Below are 16,582 nucleotides of genomic sequence, written 5' to 3' on the forward strand. Positions count from 1 at the left end.
GAATTAACTGCCTGCCTAGTATTACGAACAGGATAGAATTGTCCGGGGAGATCTGAATGTAAAGGATGGTCAGAGTTATGAAAAATCTTATGCAACATGCATAAAGAACTAATTGAACGACGGTGCCAAAGATTAATATCTAGATCAGGAATAAGAAATTTAATAGACCGTAAATTTCTGTCCAACAAATTAAGATGAGAATCAGCAGCTCAACACCAAACAGGAGAACAATACTCAAAACAAGGTAGAATGAAAGAATTAAAATTTCTTCAGAATAGATTGATCACCGAAAATCTTGAAAGACTTTCTCAATAAGCCAATTTTTTGTGCAATTGAAGAAGACACAGACCTAATGTGTTTCTCAAAAGTAAATTTGCTGTCGAGAATCACGCCTAAATTTTAAGAGAGTCATACAAATTTAAAGAAACATTATCAATACTGAGATCCGGATGTTGAGGAGCCACCGTCCTTGACCTCCTTACAATCATACTTTGAGTTTTGTTAGGATTCAACTTCATACCCCATAATTTGCACCATGCACTAATTTTAGCTAAATCTCTATTGAGGGATTCACCAACCCCAGATCTACATTCAGGGGATGGAATTGATGCAAAGAGAGTAGCATCATCTGCATATGCAACAAGCTTGTTTTCTAGGTCAAACCACATGTCATGTTTATATAGCATGAAAAGCAATGGGCCAAGAACACTACCCTGTGGAACACCGGATATCACATTCTTATACTCACTATGGTGCCCATCAACAACAACTCTTTGAGATCTATTACTTAAAAAATCAATAATAATGCTAAGAAACGACCCACCCACTCCCAACTGTTTGAGTTTGAAAACAAGGGCCTCATGATTAACTCGGTCAAAGGCAGCACTAAAATCAAGGCCAATCATACGAAGTTCCTGACCACAATCAAGGGATTTCTGTACAGCATTGCAGATTTTGAGAAGGGCATCATATTGCTCCAAGGCCTTTACGAAAACCAAATTGCAAACTAGGGAATAGATGATTTCCTTCAGCAAACCTATTAAGACGTTTTGCCAGAAGACGTTCAAAAACTTTAGATAATGGGGAGTTATGGAAATTGGGCGGTAATCATTACCAATTTTCCAACAAGTGCTAAAAGCTCCTCTTCTTGCTAACTTGCGCAAAATAACAGATAACTTTGGAGCTAAGAAATCTGCTGTCTGTATAAAAAGCAAAGGAAAAATTTGGGTCTACACCTCCATAAGCATCAAGGTCCATCAACAGAGCTTTAAGCTCACGAGATCGAAACGCTAAACTAATTAGTTTAGCCTCAGGAAAACATGAATAAGGAAGTTCAAGTTTTTCATTACTCTGTTACTGTCAAAAACATCAGCCAACAGGGTTGCCTTTTCCTTTAGACAGTGAGTGACTGAGCCATCTGGTTTAAGTAAATGAGGAACGGTTGCATCTACACCAAAGAGTGCAGATTTAAGGGTAGACCACCATTTTTATTCCTGAGTTGTACTAGAAAGGGTTTCTTTTATGGTTAAATTGTACTCCTTTTCAGTTGCGGCATAAACTCTGAGCAAAAGCTCGAAGCTGAGTATAGTTGTTCCAGGTCAAATCTGATCTGTTACCCTTCCAAAGATGATAGGCCTCCTGCTTCTCCAAATAAGCACGTCTATAATCATCTTTGAACCACGGGTTGTCCTTCACTCGGTACCTTAGCACACGAGAAGGGATACGCCTATCAATGATGTTGACTAGATTCTCATTCAAAAGGACAACAGGATCTACACTACTATATGATTGTGACCAATTCAAGCACAAAAGATCATCCAAAATCCCATTCCAGTCTGCTCGGGATTTCATATAAATTTTACAAGAGTGTGATATATCAGGGACAGGCTGCTCATTCTTCACTACTAATGAAATCAAGGCATGATCAGATGTCCCAACTGGAGAACCAACCTTACTAGTTATAACACCAGGGGAGTCGGTGTATACGAGGTCCAAGCAATTACCAGACCTGTGAGTAGGTTCATTTATGATTTGCTCACAGCCTGATTCCAAGGCAAAGTCTAAAGCTCTTAAGCCATGGTGATCGGTAGGAGAGATAAAACTTAACCACTCCCTATGGTGAGCATTAAAATCACCAACAAAGACAAAAGAAGCCTATCATCATCTTGTATCTTAGCCATAATGGTAAGAAGACAATCGAAGATAGAATCATCCGTGTGTGGATTCCGGTAAATGGAACACAAATTAAAGTTGTTATGCCTGCCACAAACTTTTATTACCTGAATCTCATGACATCCACATTGATAGCAGTCGAGCAGGCGTAAGGACGACACTTTACCGATTAAGAAATCGGCCTCTAAGAGGGAACGGAGTACCTCTCCCTTACAGGACAAACGGTGTCACTCCTCTCCCAGGGAACAGCGGTGCGATTCGTCAAGCGCGCGATACCGCGCTGCTTCTTCCTCGACATGCTGCCAGAACGCTTACGATTCTCGTCGTCAGGACGCTTCCGTCTCTCGCTCGCAACGCCAGGAGGCTTCCAGCCTGCCTCTCCGGAACGCTTCCGCTTCACAACGCCAGGACACATGCAGCTTTCGTCGCAAGGACGCTTCCAGCTCTCGGCGCCAGGACGCATCCTCCTCCCGCCTTAAGGACACTTCTATTGTGCGACAGGACACCTCCAGCGCGTGGCGCCAGGATGCCGCCAGGACGCACGCGTTCCTCGGTGTCAGGTCGCATTCAGCCCGCGCCAACAGGACGCATCCGACGATTTGCTTTTCTCGGATGCAGATGAGCAATTGGAAACTGATTGGCTTGTTAAAGCAACCTCAGACTTAGTTCCTGCAGCCCAAAGAGAGACTGAGTTGGAAGTAGGGCAAGAGCCTGCTAACGCGGCTGCAGATTATAAGGTTCTCTCTCGCTCCCTCCTTGAGCTTTATGGGGAGGAGTTTTAACCTGCTGTTCCTCGTTCTCCTCAGTCGCAGTTTAGCAGGAAGAAGGCCAAAAAGCTGTCGGCTTTCATCAAAATGAAGCTGTCCATCTTGGCTAGGAAGGTTCTCGCTAGAGTGGATGACTGGCTGAAGGATTGTAGGCAAGCGGTCAAGACCACCTCATTTCCACCAGCTAGACTTGCGTCTAAGGCGGGCATGTGGTATGAGACTGGAGAAGCTCTCGACCTGGGAGTGCCTGCCTCCTCCCAGGGAGACTTCTCTGGCATTGTTGACTCTTCCAGAAGACATGCCCTTAACTCGGCGAAGGTAATGTGGTCTATGTCTGAGCTTGACCACCTCGTCAAGGGAATTTTCCGAGCCTTCGAAGTTTTCAGTTTTTTGGACTGGTCTCTGGTTACGCTGGCCGGGAAAACAGAACGGTTGGAAGATACAGAAGACCTTGCTAGTGTTATGGCCTGCATGGACAAGGCTCTTAGGGATGGGTCAAATGACTTGGCTTCCCTATTTTCTGCAGGAGTTTTAAAGAAGAGGGCCCTTATATGTTCCTTCACTTCTAGAGCAGTTATAGTCGTGCAGAAAGCCGGGCTCCTTTACGCCCCTCTCTCGGAGCACCTTTTTCCTGAGTCCCTTGTCAGGGACATTACCCTTTTGCGGCCACACAATACCTCCTGTCACGCTCTGCAAGGAAGCCTTTACAAGTGGTTCCTTCGTCATTAAAGAGAGAGGAGAGGAAGCTTCAGCAGCCCTTTCGAGGTAGAGCTCCGACGAGAACAGACTTCAGGGGAAGAAGGCAAGAGACAGGCGGTAGAACGAATACTGGTTCGTTCAGGTCCCGCTCCGGGAGATGAAGCTCAAGTCCTCCGAACAGCGGTAGGAGCAAGACTGTCACTTTTTTGGCAGGCTTGGAAGAAAAGAGGGGCGGACGCCTGGTCCCTCTCGGTCATCAAGGAGAGATACAAGATCCCCCTCTTGAAGAAGCCTCTGCTTTCAATTACACCTCTAGCCTTGGTGGCGCAGTACTTGGACATCGGGAAACAAGAAGCTCTACTGGATCTGGTAAACCAGATGCTGGAGAAGGGAGCGATAGCGCCAGTTCTGGAACTATCTTCCCTAGGTTTCTACGATTGCCTGTTTCTGGTACCCAAGAGCTCGGGTGGATGGAGACCAGTTCTAGATGTCAGCGCTCTGAATGTCTTTGTGGAAAAGACAAAATTTACCATGGAGATGACTTAGTCGGTGCTGGCATCGGTACGTCCAGGGGACTAGATGGTGTGTCTGGAGTTACAGGACGCTTACTTTCACATCCCCATCCATCCGACTTCGAGGAAGTACCTAAGATTTATGATCCAGGACAAGTGTTTCCAGTTCAAGGCTCTTTGCTTCGGTCTCAGCACTGCTCCTCAAGTCTTCACCAGGGTAATGGCGAACATGGCAGGATGGCTTCACCAAGAGGGGATAAGAGTATCTCTATATCTGGACGACTGGTTGATAAGATCCCGGTCGAAGGAGAAATGTCTGGACCTACGCAAGACTTTTATGATGGCTCAGGAACTGGGTCTTGTCATCAACAAGGAGAAGTAACAGACCGAACCGAGTTAGACAATTCTTTATTTGGGGATAGTTCTGGACTCGGTTCGTTTTCTGGCTTCTCCCTCCCAAGAAAGGCAGACCAGGTGCCTCGGGAAGGTTCAGGAATTCCTGGAAAGAGAAGTGCTCGGCGAGGGATTGGATGAGTTTGCTGGGAACCCTCTCCTCGCCCGAACAGTTTGTCTCTCTGGGAAGACTGCACCTCAGACCTCTTCAACACTTCTTATCAAGGGTGTGGGACAGGAAGATTCAGGAGGACTCCTTTTCCTTCCTCATTCCAGCAGAAATCAAGAGTCATCTGATTTGGTGGCTGGATCCAGCTATTTTAGGGGAAGGAGTCTCCCTGTTCAGGAAGAACCCAGACCTAGTGTTGTTCTCTGACGCTTCGGAGTCAGGATGGGGAGAAACAATGGGAAGCAAGGAGGTCTCAGGCTCTTGGGGAAAGGAGCAAGCCGGGTAGCACATCAACAGGAAGGAGTTGATGGCCATTCTGTTAGGACTGAAGGCCTTTAAAGACTCCGTGTCGGGGAGGATAGTGGAGGTCAATTCGGACAACACCACGGCTTTGGCTTACATCAGAAAGCAAGGGGGAACTCACTCAATGTCTTTGTTCGAAACAGCAAAAGAGCTCCTTCTGTGGTCGAAGGAGAACAACGTAGAACTTCTAACAAGATTCGTGCAGGGACAGAAGAATGTAAGAGCAGACATACTCAGCAGGAAAGGGCAAGTTCTTCCCACGGAGTGGACCCTCAACCATCAGGTCTGTCAGAGTCTGTGGAAGTTATGGGGGAGGCCTTTAATAGACCTCTTCGCCTCCAACCAAAACAAAAGGATCCCCAACTACTGCTCCCTAGTCCCGGACGAGGAGGCAATAGCAGTAGATGCCTTCTTGATGGACTGGACGGGGATGGACACCTATGCGGTCCCCCCTTTCAAGATCATCAATCTGGTAGTTAGGAAATTCGCTCTCCTCGAATCAGGAAGAATGATCCTGGTAGCTCCATTCTGGCCAGCAAGAGAATGGTTCACAGAGGTGTTGGACATGTTATTGGACTTTCCAAGAAGCCTTCCTCCAAGTCCAAAGCTTCTCAAACAGCCCCACTTCGAGAGGTATCATCAAAACCCCCTCGCTCTATGACTGACTGCCTTCAGACTATCGAGAAGCTTGTCAGAGCGAGAGGCTTTTCTGTGCAAGCTGCAAGAGCTATCGCCAGAGCGAGGAGGGTCTCTTCGCAAAGTGTCTACCAATCGAAGTGGGAAACCTTTAGAGCTTGGTGTAAGCAGCATAAAGTTTCCTCAACCACTACCTCTGTTAGCCAAATAGCGGATTTTTTGTTGTCCCTCAGACAAGACTCTAAACTGGCTGTATCCACTATTAAACGGTACAGGAGTATGCTTTCTGCTGTCTGTAGGCACAGAGGCATAGACTTAACTCAGGATAAAGACTTGCAAGATCTCTTGAAGTCTTTTGATGCAAGTAAGCAGGCTCAGTTTAGACCCCCAGCTTGGAATTTGGATGTGGTTCTGAGGTTCCAATGCAGCAAGAAATTCGAACCCATCTCACAAGCGTCCCTTAGAGATGCTACTAAGAAAACCCTCTTCCTAATGGCTCTGGCCACAGCAAAAAGGGTCAGCGAGGTTCACGCTATTTAGAAACAGGTGGGCTTTAACCAGGATGGAGCAGTATGTGCCTTGAGGATAGACTTCCTCGCTAAGAACGAGAATCCATCTAAACCCTGGCCGAGGATGTTTGAGGTTTCTAACCTCACTAATGTTGTGGGTCAAGAGCAAGAGAGGCTCCTCTGCCCAGTTAGAGCCGTAAGGGCTTATTTATCTCGGACTAAGAATGTTAGAGGTGTATCCAATGCTTTATGGTGCTCAGTGAAAGATCCGCTAAAGCCCCTCTCAAAGAATGCATTGTCATTTTTCTTGAGGGAGACATAAGAGAAGCTCACCTCATGTGTGAGGAAGAGAACTTCGGTCTTTTAAAAATAAAAGCTCATGAGGTGAGAGCCATTGCTACTTCACTGGCATATCGCAAGAATATGTCAGTTAGACAGATTATGGACGCAACGTTCTGGAGAAGCAACTCTGTGTTCGCCTCTCATTACCTCAGAGAGGTAAGAGTTGATTATGAAAGGTGTAATACCTTGGGCCCATACGTAGCTACTGCTTCTGTATTGGGCAAAGGAGTTACTACCTCCCCTCAACCTTAACTTTAGTATGCCTGTGTTTGGGGTTTGGTTTTTATGGTTGTCTGAGGACTCTGACTGATGGTACAGTGCCCTCAGTCTAGCTAGATAGTAATATCTATTCTGCAAGGTTAGGTGGTTAGTTTGAGTAAGGTTGCAGTTTTTAAAAAGGGGCATAGGTAGTGCTGAAGTCTAGTCAAGTTGTTGGTCTCACCCAGTTTGACAGACTCGATTGAGTTGTTTCAGCATGACAGGTCCACACCTGGCTGATACTCCTAAGGGAAAGCGACTCAAGAGGCAGGAACCTTCGAAGTCAGCTACCTTAGCAGGTATGAAATCAAGGTGTTTTATCCTACAACTTATTGTTGTTTTCCCAATGATGTTAGCTGTCTGTCACCCTCCTCCAAATGTGTGAATCAGCTATATATATTTAACTGCCAGGTAAGTTATATTCATAAAAATGGAGTTTTTATGATAAAACAAAGTTTTATGAATACTTACCTGTCAGTTATATATATATTTTAAGTCCCACCCTCCTCCCCTCATGAGACAGGTGGGGCAAAGATGATCTGAGGAACAGAAAATGGGATGATTCCAGGTACCACCCTGTAAGGGTTGTTAACCACCTAACCGCACAACCACCACATGGCGGTTGCCACGAGTTTTGAAAAATTCTGCTGGATGTCAGAGACTATAGCTATATGTATATAACTGCCGGGTAAGTATTCATATAACTTTGTTTTATCATAAAATTTCCATTTTTTATTTTGTATGTAAAGTGGAATATAAAAGTATGTCTTCTGCAGGATTTGAAATTTTGTTGTGCCCTAAAGGTTCCATGAAGAAGCTTCTTTTATAAGATAAAGATCTGCATTCCTTTTGTTTCGTGATGAGGTCAGAAATTTTATTTAAAGCGTATATGTTTTGACTGCACAGGTTATCCTGAAGTGGTAATGTCAAGTTAGTCGTGAAGAGTTTCTGATAGGAAGTCAAAGCATAAGAGAAAAAAAAGACAGTATATAAGGGGAAAGTTTGGATCAGCCTATTCTTGTTGATCTGGGGGACAAAGTAGAAATTGGTGTTCAAAGAGGGAATGAACAGTCTGATATTAGGGAAGATTGGTGGACCAAAATCTCAGATTACTGTTTTTTTTTTTTTTTTTTTAAACACAGGGCTCACCTGGTGGTTATATATACTGTATAGCTTACGTCCCTGACGTCACGGCAGAAAAATTCAAAACTCTCGCCGATTGGAAAGCCAGGTGTGCTACATGTGCGCCTCTAGTGAGGTACATATACATCATTCCATGGGTCCTCAAATCTTCCCTGCTGGCGCTAGCGGCGACATTGGTTGGATTTCTCCTCGCTTTTTTGCCGATTATTGCCGTCCTTTTCGTGAAGTACAATAATTCTGGTTTTATGACTCTCGCTTGATTGGATTTTCATTTGGATACTAGTTATTTGTTTGGATATTGATATTTTGACCCTTGCTTGTTTTTTGTTCTCTTTAACAATTTTCAAAATGGCCACCCTCTCTGGAAGTCTTAGGGTGTGCGCTTGTGGGTGTAAGACCCGATTATCAAAGGCCTCCATTGATCCCCCATTCAATATGTGTGAAATGTAGAGGTAAAGTTTGTGAACTTGATAATAGGTGTAGCGAATGCCTTGTTTTATCGGATCATGAGTCGGTTGAATTTGATCGCTATATGCGAAAGTTAGTTAGAGATAGGGTAAGACGTAGTTCTTCTCACTCTTCTAGAGATTTTTCCCCTTCTAATATCACTGAACCTATTTCTTCCCCCGTAGTGGTAGTTCCTGATCCCACTACGAGTACCGCTGATGAACCAACACTTAAAGATATGATGTTGGCTATTCAGGCAGGTGCGAAGGTAGAGTTTATCGCTGCGGATAGAACGCAGTTAATGTCTGACGTTAAACAGCTGAAAAGTGAAAGTGCAAGAGGTATAGTGAGTGTTATTAGTGCTGTGGAGGGTGCTCCTGCTCGGGGTTGTCGTTCTACTAGTCCTAGACCTCTTCCAAGCTCCCCAACCCCTGGGAGAAGGAATGTTGAAAGACGAAAGGAAGCGAGAGGCTTTAGCTCCCGAGCAGACGTCCCCTCGAGCGTTCCTGTTGACGTTTCCCAGGACGTCCACCCTCACCATAGGAAAGGTGAGGTTAAAGAGTTTTGTTCGTCATCAGATGATGATATTTCTAAAAGAGTCTGGCATCAAGTGTCCAGACCTCTTAAGAGGAAATTTGACCAGCGTCCTTCCAGGACATTGCAAGCAGGCTGTAGTCATTGGAGCAGTCCTGAACACTTTCCTTCTACCGAAGAAAGTTCACCTTCTGAGCCTCCTGCCAGGAGGTTAAATTCTGGAGAGGATCGTCCTATTGTGGAACAGTTGTCTGAGCCGGGCATGACCTCGATTCATGCTCCTCCGCCTCCTTCAGATTGGATCTCACCCGCTGAACGCTCTAAGTGGTCGGTGAGCGGTGTAGAGAACGAACCTGCGATTAACTTTTCACAAACAGATTCTAATTTTAATATATTGCAAGAAATGCAGCAGAGGCTTTCATCGTTCATGAAAAACTGTCAGACTACGGAAGCTTCCTCTCTTAACACCAAGCGGCACAAGGCAGTGATGCGGGAACCGCTTGTTGATGAACGTGTAGCGTTCGATGTCGTAATGAACATGACGTTGAACGCCCTACTCACGAGGTTGAACGTCCTGCCTTTCAGGAAGTCGAGCATCCTCCTAAACGAGATGCTTTTCGTTCTCTTAGTAGTGGCAGTGAGCGTCCTACTACACATCTTTTCGAGCGTGCAGCAAGGCGCGATGCCGAGCGTCCTCTTAGCGTTCGTCTTTGGCTAGGTAGGACGTTGAGCGTCCTTCTGGTCGTAAAGTCGAACGTCCTCTAGGACATGAGGTCGAGCGTCCTCCAGGACGTGATGTTGAACGTCCTCTCATCGAGCGTCCTCCGGGACGTGACGTCGAGCGTTCTCCCATCGAGCGTTCTACAGAAAGCGAGCGTCCTCCCATCGAGCGTCCTCCTGTACATGTTGTCGAACAGCAAGCTTCCAGACAGGACATTGAACAGGATACAGGACTAAATAGCTCTGATCGCGTGGACCGCGAGCGTTCCGAAGAGCGTCAGGCTTTGTCAGTGGAAGAAGTCGATGAGCCTTTTGAGGAGTTATCTGAGGAGGAAGACACTAAATCTTTTCGTCCTTCAGTGGACTTAAAGAAGCTCATGAAGATCTTTCATGATGAATTTCCAGAGTCGTTTGTTCCCATTGCTCCGCGTTCGCCTCCTTCGGAATTCACGCTTGGGAAGCGAAAGAAGTCGGCTTTTACCAGAATGGTTCTGTTACGTTCGTCAAAACGAGCAATGAAGTTCAGGGGAGACTGGATGGGATCCAAGAAGGACCAAGGGAAAGCGGCATTCGCGTTTCCCCCTACTAGATTGGCTTCTAGGTCCAGTATATGGTACGATACGGGAGAAGTTCTCGGCTTGGGAGTTCCTGCCTCTGCCCAGGGAGACTTCTCAAGTCTGGTAGACTCTCCCCGTAGATCGGCCATGAGGAAGACCAAGATTCTGTGGTCCACCTCTGAATTGAACCATTTGCTTAAAGGGGTCTTTAGAGCCTTCGAGGTGTTTAACTTCCTCGATTGGCCTCTAGGGGCCTTGGGCAAGAAGGTTACCATGCTCAAAGAAGGGGACTCCTGGCTTAATCCATGTCATGTCCTGCATGGATAAGGCGTTGCGAGACAGGGCGAATGAGTCGGCAGCGGTTTTTACAGCAGGCATCCTCAAGAAGAGAGCTCAGTTGTGTTCATTTCTGTCTGTAGGGGTTACTCCCTTTCAGAAATCTGAATTATTGTTCGCTCCACTGTCATCATCCCTTTTCCCACAGGATCTTATTAGGGAAATTTCTTCCGCTTTAACACAGAAGGCCACCCAAGACCTAGTCTCGAAGACGGCAAGGAAAGTATTACCGTCATCTTTTTTTAGCCGCAAACCTAAAGAAGTTGCTCCTTTTCCAAAGTTCTCCCAGCCCTTTCGGGGGAAGTCTTCCATTAAAGGCTCCAGATCAGATGGAAGGGGAACTAAGAAGAGAGGAGCTAGGACAGGGCGAAGCAGTCTGACTGCTTTCGCCTTCAGGTAGTAGGAGCCTGACTTAACAACTTCTTGCAGGCATGGGAGAAGAGGGGTGCAGACCTTTGGTCAGTCCAACTTTTAAAGGAGGGTTACAAGATTCCCTTTATAAAGCAACCTCCTTTAATTTTAACCCCAGTGGATCTCTCTCCCAAGTACAGAGAAGAGTTAAAGAGGCAAGCATTACAGCTTCAAGTGTCTCTTGTTGGAGAAGGGGGCTATCGAAAGGGTACAGGATTGGCAGTCACCAGGGTTTTACAACCGCCTATTCCTGGTTTCCAAGAACTCGGTGGGATGGCGTCCAGTTCTGGATGTAAGTGCTCTTAACGACTTTATCCAAAAGACAAAGTTCTCGAAGGAGACGTCGAAGTCAGTGCTTACAGCAGTAAGAAAGGGCGACTGGATGGTCTCACTGGACCTCCAGGACGCTTATTTCCACATCCCGATTCATCCAAGATTCAAGCATTTTCTGAGGTTCATATTCCAGGGAGATTTTTTTTCAGTTTTGAGCCCTTTGTTTCGGCCTCAACACCGCCCCACAAATCTTTACAAAGCTTATGCTCTATGTGGCAAGGATTCTCCATTCAAGAGGCATCAAAGCCTCCCTGTTCTTAGACGATTGGCTTCTAAGAGCTCGATCTCAAGACCGCTGCCTGAAGGATCTTGAGACAACATTGAAGTTGACAAAAGAATTGGGTCTTCTGGTCAACGAGGACAAATCTTTTCTGACACTATCACAAGAGATTCTCTATTTAGGGATAGTGATTCGGAATCGAGTATTTCGGGCTTTTCCGTCTCGCTTAAGGACAGAACAAGCCATCCAGAAGGTACATTCGTTTCTAGGAGAACAGAAGTGTTCTGCGAGGTGGTGGATGAGCCTGTTGGGAACCCTCTCCTCGTTAGAGCAGTTCGTCTCTCTGGGAAGACTGAACCTTCGACCTCTCCAATTTCACCTCAATTCTCACTGGAACAGGGAGAAGGATTTGGAGAAGGTATGTATTCCGATTACGGAATCGATGAAATGTTGCCTTCAGTGTTGGAACGACCGGTCAAGTTCCAGGAAGGCTACCCATTAGATCTGAAGAGCCCAGACCTTGTGTTGTGTTCCGACGCCTCGGACTCGGGGTGGGGAGCAACATTGGGTAAACTGGAAGTATCAGGATTGTGGACGGAGTTTCAAAAGTCCTTCCACATAAACCGGAAGGAGCTGTTAGCAGTCCTTTTGGCCCTGAAGAGCTTCGAAGGGTCAGTCCGGAACAAGGTAATACAAGTCAATGCCGACAATACCACAGCATTGGCTTACATTGCCAAACAAGGAGGAACTCACTCGATTTCCCTTTACGAGACGGCGAGAAATCTGCTCATCTGGGCAAAGAAAAGAAAAGTAACTCTGATTACCAGGTTCATCCAAGGGGAGAAGAATGTTTTGGCAGACAGTCTCAGCAGGAGAGGGCAAGTCCTATCCACAGAGTGGACTCTCTGTCTAGAAGTGTGCAAGAGTCTGTGGAAACTTTTGGGGTCGCCCTTGCATAGACCTCTTCGCGACCTCAAAGACCAAGAGGCTAGAGACGTATTGTTCCCCTGTGGCAGATGTCGAAGCAGCACACACGGACGCGTTCCTGCTAGATTGGTCAAATCTAGATGTGTACGTTTTTCCGCTTTTCAAGATCCTGTAAGTCCTACAAAAGTTTGTGACAAGCAAAGGGACCAGAATAACATTAATAGCCCCCTTTTGGCCTTCAAGGGAATGGTTCACAGAGGTACTGGAATGGATCGTGGACACTCCCAGAAGCCTACCTTTGCGAGTAGATTTACTCAAACAACCCCACTTGGAAAGACACCATCAAAGTCTCCAAAGTCTTTGACTAACTGCCTTCAGACTATTGAAAAACTCACAAGAGCTAGAGGCTTTTTGAAGGAGGCAGCTAGAGCGATTGCTAGAGCTAGAAGGTCTGCGACCATCAGAGTCTATCAATCCAAGGGGGGGAGTTTTCAGGGAATGGTGCAGAGTCAACTCTGTTTCCTCTTCCAGTACCTCTGTAGCTCAGATTGCTGACTTCCTTTTGTTCCTGAGAAGGAAGCGCATTTTTTCTGCCACTTCCTTTTGTTCTTGAGAAGGAAGCTCATTTTTTCTGCATCCACTATCAAGGGATAGAGGAGTATGTTAGCAACTGTTTTTAGACAGAGGGCTGGACCTATCAAATAATAAAGACTTACAGGAACTGCTTAAGTCTTTTGAGACATCTAAGCAACATCACCAGGATTCACCAGCTTGGAATCTGGATATAGTTCTGAAGTTCCTGATGAGTGACAGGTTTGAACCCTTGCACTCTACATCTCTGAAGGACCTCACGATGAAAACCCTTTTCTTGGTTAGTCTGGCAACAGCCAAGAGGGTTAGTGAAGTCCAGGCGTTCAGTAGAAATGTGGGTTTTCAGGACAACAAAGCGATCTGTTCATTGCAGTTGGGTTTTCTCGCTAAGAATGAGCGCCCTGCCCACCCTTGGCCTAAGGCCTTTGAGATTTCGCACCTGGCGTACGTGGTTGTCAATGAGTTAGAAAGAGAGTTATGTCCAGTAAGAGCCCTTAAATTTTACTTAGGCAGAATGAAGAGCTTGAGAGGCAAGTCGAAAGCACTGTGGTGCTCGGTGAAAAACCCCTCCTTGCAAATGTCTAAGAATGCCCTGTCTTACTTTATCAGACTTTTAATTAAAGAAGCTCATACGCATTGCAGTGAGGCAGACTTTAGTCTTTTAAAGGTCAAGACTCACGAAGTGAGAGCTGTGGCAACCTCAGTGGCGTTCAAACAAAATCGTTCGTTGCAAAGCATTATGGACACAACCTTCTGGAGGAGCAAATCTGTGTTCGCTTCACATTATTTGAAAAGTGTCCAGACTCTATACGAGGACCGATACACTCTGGGACCGTTCGTAGCGGTGGGTACAGTGGTGGGGGAAGGATCCAACATTACATTCCCATAATCCTAATACCTTTTCTTCTCTTGGAACATTTAATTGGTGTTTTTATGGTTGTCTTGTGGAGATTGCGACAGTCTTCCGCAATCATTGCTTGGTTAGGTGGTCATTTTGTTTCCTTGAGAGCGCCCGGAAATGGGTATTAGAGGAGGCTCTGTCACAGAGAGGTGTGATCACCGGTTGACAGCTCCTAGGGATCTTCAGCTCCCTGAGAGGACCGCTGGATCTCATAAGGAAAGCGGACATAATGGCAGAGTATCATTGAAGTCAGCTTCCTTATCAGGTACGAACCCTTGAGCTTATTTTGTATTTTAAACTCTTAAGCAGAATTCCAACTATATTGGCTGTCTCTAACCCTCCACCAAAGATGTTAATCAGCTATATATATAACCACCAGGTAAGTCTTGTGTTAAAAAATATTATTTTCATTATGAAATAAATTTTTAACGTACTTACCTGGTGGTTATATATATTTAAAGTCCCTCCCTCCTCCCCTCTAGAGACTAGAGCATGGAAGATATGAGGACCCATGGAATGGTGTATAGGTACCTCGCTAAGGCGCGCATGTAGCACACCTGGCTTTCCAATCGGCGATTGGCGCGAGTTTTGAATTTTTCTGCCGTGACGACAGGGACGTAAGCTATATATATATAACCACCAGGTAAGTATGTTCAAAAATTTATTTTATAATGAAAATAACATTTCAAGAAGTTTTCCTTTTTCATGAAATGAATTGTCCTTATTCCCTCAAGTAATGTATTGATAATTGATAATGAGACTTCTGCCAACAGTACTCTGGCCTAACCCATTCTTTCTTGAACAATAAGCTATCTAGCTTAGTATTACTAGCCAAGCTGCCACTCTAGTTTGAAAAGCAGGATGCTACAAGCCCAAGAGCTCCAACAGGGAAAAATAGCCCGGTGAGAAAAGTAAATAAGAAAATAGATAAACTACATGAGAAATATTGAATAATTAATGTAAAGTATTTTGAGTTCAGTAACAACATTAAAATAGATCGGTTAATAAAACTATGAAGAGAGACCTATGTCAGTCTGTCTAGCATAAAACCCTTCGCTGTAAGTTTGAACTCTTGACGATCCAACGATTGAACTGCTTGATTAGGAAGAACATTCCAAAATCTAGTCACAGCTGGAATAAAACTGAAAATACTGTGTAGTAAGAGCCCTATGATGAAGGCATGACTTGGAATTAACGGCCTACGTAGTATTATGTGGAGGATGGTAGTGTTTGGGAAGATCTGAATGCAAAGTATGGTCAGAGTTATGAAAAATCTTAAGCAAATGCATAAAGAACTAACTGAATGATGATGCAAGAAATTAATATATACATCAGGAATAAGAAATTCAGTAGACTTCGTTCTTGTCCAACAAATTAAGATGAGATTCAGCAGCGGAAGACCAGATTGAAGAATAATACTCTAAACAAGACAGAATGAAAGAATTAAATACCTTCCAAATAGATTGATCTCTTGAAATCTCAAAAGCCTTTTTTAATAATCCCTTTTTTGTGAAATTAAAGGAGAAACAGACCAAAATGTGTTTCTTAAAAGTTAATTTACTATCAAGAATCACCTAACACAGTCATATAGAGTTAAACATTGTGAATGCAAAGATCTGGATGTTGAGGAGCAACCATCTTCTACCTACTTACAGTCATACTTTGATTTTTGTTACGATTCAACTTCATGTCTCATAATTTGTACCATGCACTAATATTGGCTAGATCTCCATTAGGGGATTCAGCAATGCCAGATCTACGTTCAAGTGATGAAATTGATGCAAAAAGAGTAGCATCATCTGCATATGTGATGAGCTTGTTTTCTAAGGCAAACAATGTTTGTATATGCAGTAGTATGAAAAGTAATGGGCCAAGAACACACTACCCTGAGAAACACCAGATATCACATTCCTATACTTACTGTGGTGCTTATCAACAACAACTCTTTGCAATATCTATATATCTACCATGGTATCTCTCTCAGTTTGGGAGGTAGCCGACATCTAAAAAGAAGCCAAAAAAAGAAGGGAGGGCCCAATTTTTCGTCTTGTTTCTCCTTGTCTGACGAGGGACTCATCCGAGTTTGGTTGGTACTGCTATAGTGCCACAGCCCACCCTCCTCCGTCTTCCACCACAAATGGAGCATCAATATGCTGTCAACCCTACTGCTACTACCTCAACGGTCACCAAGATGAGCTGTGGTAGCACCAGGGCCTATTGCAACTGCGTTACGATCGCTTGCTATTCATCTCTATTCGTAGCACGCTCTTTTGCCCCTCTCAATGTATCGTCCTGTCACCTACAGATTTCTTCACTCCATCCATCCTCCCAAACCTTGGCCTTCCTCTTGCATTCATCACTTTATTCACCAGACGACCATTTTCCATCCTCTCTACATGGCTAAACCACCTAAACACATTCAGACTCACTCTAGCTGCTAATTTCTCACACTCATTCTTACTTCTCACCCTTAATACTTTGTTTCTAACTCTATCTAATCAAGATACACCAGCTGTACTCCTCAGACATTTCAACTCGAACATATTCAATTTCTGTCAATGTCACTTTCATTTCTCACAACTCCAATCCATACATCACGGCTGGTACAATCACTTCCTCATACAGAACTCTCTACATTCATCCCGAACTCTCTAGTCTTTACCACTCTGTTCACTGCTCCCAACACTACATACTTCATTCAC

At 44.9% G+C, this 16,582-nt stretch overlaps 1 protein-coding gene and 1 pseudogene across 5 annotated transcripts in view; both read left to right on the forward strand.

Annotated features, from left to right (window-relative positions):
* Nucleotides 1-16,582, forward strand: part of bur (GMP synthase burgundy) — a 266,584-nt gene that overhangs the window by 123,251 nt on the left and 126,751 nt on the right. The gene's annotated exons all lie outside the window — the stretch shown is intronic.
* LOC137645779 (uncharacterized) lies at nt 5,016-7,219 on the forward strand (annotated as a pseudogene).

The sequence above is a fragment of the Palaemon carinicauda genome, chromosome 8 (assembly GCF_036898095.1).
Source record: "Palaemon carinicauda isolate YSFRI2023 chromosome 8, ASM3689809v2, whole genome shotgun sequence".
NCBI lineage: Eukaryota > Metazoa > Arthropoda > Malacostraca > Decapoda > Palaemonidae > Palaemon > Palaemon carinicauda.